Source organism: Oryctolagus cuniculus, chromosome 5 (assembly GCF_051225735.1).
Source record: "Oryctolagus cuniculus isolate XC-2025 breed Fujian yellow rabbit chromosome 5, ASM5122573v1, whole genome shotgun sequence".
Classification (NCBI taxonomy): domain Eukaryota; kingdom Metazoa; phylum Chordata; class Mammalia; order Lagomorpha; family Leporidae; genus Oryctolagus; species Oryctolagus cuniculus.
Window position 1 is genome coordinate 140319672 of NC_142871.1, and position 4881 is coordinate 140324552.

A 4881-nucleotide genomic window follows, 5' to 3' on the forward strand; every position below is an offset into this window, starting at 1 on the left:
ATGGCGGGCATCAACCGCGCAGTCGCGCGGGCCGCAGGGAGGCGCCCTCTGGTTGCCTGGCAACGCGGGCTCGCGTTCCTAAGGTGAGGATTTCTCCCTCTGTGCTGGTGGAGTTAGGTGCTTCTGCCGTTCTCATCACGGGTTGGCATTTATACTTTTTAAAATCCCCAGTTCACCCCTATACCACTTCTGGAGAGATCCTGGAAGCGCTGGAGTCAACCGATTGCCGAGACTGCCCAAAGTGAATTAACATCCAAGATGGGAGGCTGTGGCAGGAGATGCGCGCTGGGCCGCTGGAAGACTAGGAACTGTGACCCAGCTTGTCATTAACAAACTGAGAGGTGGTGGAAGTGACGCATCCAGAGAGCCGGCTCACTGAACCGGGACAAGAAGCCTGATTGTGTGTTAGAACTGGTTCTCTCAGCTATATCCATTAGCATTCTAGAATTCTTGCTGCATAGTTTCCCTAGAGGACCATATGAGACCTTAGCAACCCTTCTTGGAATGCCAGGCTGAAATGACACCCTAACGGACAAGAGGGACTGCGTTTTAGAGCACCAAAAACTCCATCTTGAGAAAGAACCCCCAAACACACCATGAGACTATGGTCTGAAGCTAACTGTGGTCTAAAACTAAGACAATAACAGTACACTACTTACTGTTTGGCAAAACATAGAAATCGCCTAATATGATCGTTCAAGTTTAAGGCACGTAGGTTGCACCTGGATTAATGTTAAGATTATAATTTGACTGGGCTGACATTGTCGTGTAATAGGCTAAGCTTCCACCTGTGGTGTTGGCATCCCTAATGAGCACCGGTATTCAGGCTGCTCCTCTTCTGATCCAGCTACCTGCTGTAGCCTGGGAAAGCAGTAGAGGATGGCCCAAGTCCTTGGGCCCCTGCACCTGCGTGGGAGACCCTGCAGAAGCTCCTGACTCCTGGCTTCAGATCAGCCCAGCTCAGACCGTTGTGGCCATTTGGGGAGTGAACCAGCAGATAGAAGACCTTTCTGTCTCTTTCTCTCTGTCTGTAACTCTACCTCTCATAAATAAATAAATAAATAATATTTTTTAAAAATGGTGAAACTGGAGCCGGCGCCGTGGCTCAATAGGCTAATCCTCCACCTTGCGGCGCCGGCACACCGGGTTCTAGTCCCGGTCGGGGCGCCGGATTCTGTCCCGGTTGCCCCTCTTCCAGGCCAGCTCTCTGCTATGGCCAGGGAGTGCAGTGGAGGATGGCCCAGGTGCTTGGGCCCTGCACCCCATGGGAGACCAGGAAAAAGCACCTGGATCCTGGCTCCTGCCATCGGATCAGCACGGTGCGCCGGCTGCAGCGGCGGCCATTGGAGGGTGAACCAACGGCAAGGGAAGACCTTTCTCTCTCTGTCTCTCTCTCTCACTGTCCACTCTGCCTATCAAAAATAAAAAAAAAAAAAAAAAGAAAAAAAAAATGGTGAAACTGGAGACATTACTACCGATCTTAAAAGAGCAATTTTACACCAAGAAGATAATCTAGAGGATATCAAGAAATTCCTTGAAACATTCAAATTACCAAATTCACTTGAAAAATCAATTCAAAAAATCTCAACAGCCCTATAACAAGTAAAGAAAATGACTAAGAAATCAGAAACTTGTCAATAAAGAGAAGTCCTAAATAGAGGTCTTTATGGGTGAACTCGATCAAACATTCAAAGAAGAATTATTGCTAATACTTTTCAGACTTTTCCAAAATGTTGAAGAGAAGATGTGTTTTTATGTTCTCTCTCTCTCTCTCAAATAAAAACTATATGTAACTAAACAAAACAAAATGGTGGGGCTAGTGCTGTGGCGTAGCAGGTAAAGCTGGCGCCTGCATCCCATATGGGTGCCAGTTCGAGTCCCGGTTGCTCCACTTCCGATCCAGCTCTCTGCTGTGGCCTGGGAAAGCAGTGAAAGATGGCCCAAGTCCTTGGGCCCCTGCACCCATGCGGAAGACCCGGAAGAAGCTCCTGGCTTCGGATTGGCGCAGCTCCGTCTGTTGCGGCCAATTGGGAAGTAAACTAGAGAATGGAAGACCTTTCTCTCTCTCTCTCTGCCTCTCCTTCTCTCTCTGTGTAACTCTGACTTTCAAATAAATAAATAAATACATCTTAAAAAAAAAAAAACCTGGTGATGGATGTTTAACTTAGCAGTTCCAACATGAGTTAGGGTGCTCTCATCCCACATCAGAGTGTCTGGATTGGATGCCAAGCTCTGGCTCCTGACCTCAGCTTCCTGTTAATGCAGACCCTGTGAAGTGGCAGTGAGAGGCCAAGAATGGGGTTCCTGAGGGCCAGTGCTGTGGTGTAGTGAGTAAGGATGCTGCTGGCATCCCGTATGGGTGCTGGGTTGTGTTCCACCTGCTCCACTTTCTGTCTAGCTCCCTGCTGCCATACCTAGGAGGGTAGCAGAGGGAGGCCCAAGTGCATGGGCCTTGCACTCATGTGAAAGATGTGGAGGAAGCTCCTGGCTTCATCCTGGCCCTGCCCTAGTTTTTGCTGTCATTTGGGGAGTGAATCAATGGATGGAAGATCTCTGCCCCCCCTTCCCCTCCATTCTCTCTCTTTGTAAAACTCTGTCTTTCAAATAAATAAATATACTTTTAAGGGGAAAAGAAAGATTTGGGTTCCTGCCACCCACATCAGAGACCTGGATGAATTCTCCTCTCTTGCTTTTGGTGCAATCCAGCTCCAGCTGTTGCAGGCATTCAGGAGAGTGAACTGGAGGATAGGAACTTGTGTGTGCTCTGTCTATGTCTTACTCTCTCTCAAATTAAAAAAAAAAAGTAGTCAAAATGAATCAAAGACCATTTAAGCTAAACACAGTGATAAAACAATAAAATTCTTAGAAGAAGCCTAGTGAAAATTTAATATGTCGAATTTGGCAATGATTTCTTGGATACAATTCCAAAAGCATAGACAATAAAAAAAAATAAACTGCCTTTTCCAAATTAAGAGCTTCTGTGCATCAAAGGATACTATCAAGAAAGCAAAATGGCAATGTATAGATAGGGAAAACATTTGCAAATAATATATCTGAAAAGGTATTGATATCTAGAATATGTAAGGAACTATTATGGCTCAGCAACAAAAAATATGACTCAGTTCAAAAAGGAGCAAAGAACTTGAATAGACATTTCTCTAAAGAAAACATGCAAATGGCTGATGAGAACATGAAAAGATTTTCGCCATCATTAGTTACTAAGGCAATGCACATCAGAATCACAATGAGGTACTGCTTCACAACTATTAGAATGACTATAATATGGCTGGTACCGCAGCTCACTTGGCTAATCCTCCACCTGTGGTGCCGGCACACTGGGTTCTAGTCCCGGTCGGGGTGCCGGATTCTGTCCCGGTTGCTCCTCTTCCAGTGCAGCTCTCTGCTGTGGCCCGGGAGTGCAGTGGGGGATGGCCCAAGTGCTTGGGCCCTGCACCTGCATGGGAGACCAGGAGGAAGCACCCAGCTCCTGGCTTTGGATCAGCGCAGCACACGGGCCATAGCGGCCATTTGGGGGGTGAACCAACGAACAAATGAGGACCTTTCTCTCTGTCTCTCTCTCTCTCTCATTAACTCTGCCTGTCAAAAAAAAAAAAAAAGAATGGTTATAATATTTTTTAAATGGAATATAAAAAGTGTTGACAAACATGTGAAGTTGGATCACTGTGTATTGCTGGTGTGAATGTAAAGTGGCACAGCCACTGTGGAAAATACACTGGTAGTCCTGAAAAAGTCACACACGGGGACAGTGAAGGGGAGAGTGTTGTGGATTGAACTGTTACATGGATTACCCATATCCCATATCAGAGTGACAGTTCAAGTACTGACTCCAATCTAACTTCCTGCTAATATTATCTTGGAAGGCAGCAGATGATGGCTTAAGTACCTGGGCTCTTGCCACCCATGGAGGAGACCTGGATGGAGTTCCTGGCTTCAATCTTGGCTGTGAAAGGCATTTGAGGAGTGTGCCAGTAAATGAAAGATATTCTCTCTCTCTCTCTCTCTCTCCATCTCACTCTACCTTTCAATACAAAAAAGTTAAACAGAACCACTGTATGATCCAACAACTCCCTTTTAGGCATATATCCAAAAGAATTGAAAGCAAGTCTTTTTTTCAACTTTTGTTTAATAAATATAAATTCCAACAGTACAACTTTTGGATTATAGCGGCTTTTTCCCCCATAACCTCCCTCCCACCCACAACCATCCCATCACCTACTCCCTCTCCTATCCCATTCTTCATCAAGATTCATTTTTAATTATCTTTATATACAGAAGATCAACTTAGTATATACTAAGTAAAGATTTCAACAGTTTGCACCCACACAGATACACAAAATATGAAGTACTGTTTGAGTAGTATTTTACCATTAATTCGAATAGTACAACACATTAAGGACAGAGGTCCTACATGGGGAGTAGGTGCACAGTGATTCCTGTTGTTGATTTAACAATTGACACTCTTCTACATGACATCATAAATCACCCGAGACTCTTGTCATTAACTGCCAAGGTTATGGAAGCCTCTTGGGCTATGGAAGCCTCTTGAGTTCACAAACTCCGATCTTTTTTTTTTTTTTTTTTTTTTTTTGACAGGCAGAGTGGACAGTGAGAGAGAGAGACAGAGAGAAAGGTCTTCCTTTGCCGTTGGTTTACCCTCCAATGGCTGCCGCGGAGGCGCGCTGTGGCCAGCGCACCGCGCTGATCCGGTGGCAGGAGCCAGGAGCCAGGTGCTTTTTTCCTGGTCTCCCATGGGGTGCAGGGCCCAAGCACCTGGGCCATCCTCCACTGCACTCCCTGGCCACAGCAAAGAGCTGGCCTGGAAGAGGGGCAACCGGGACAGAATCTGGTGCCCCGACCGAG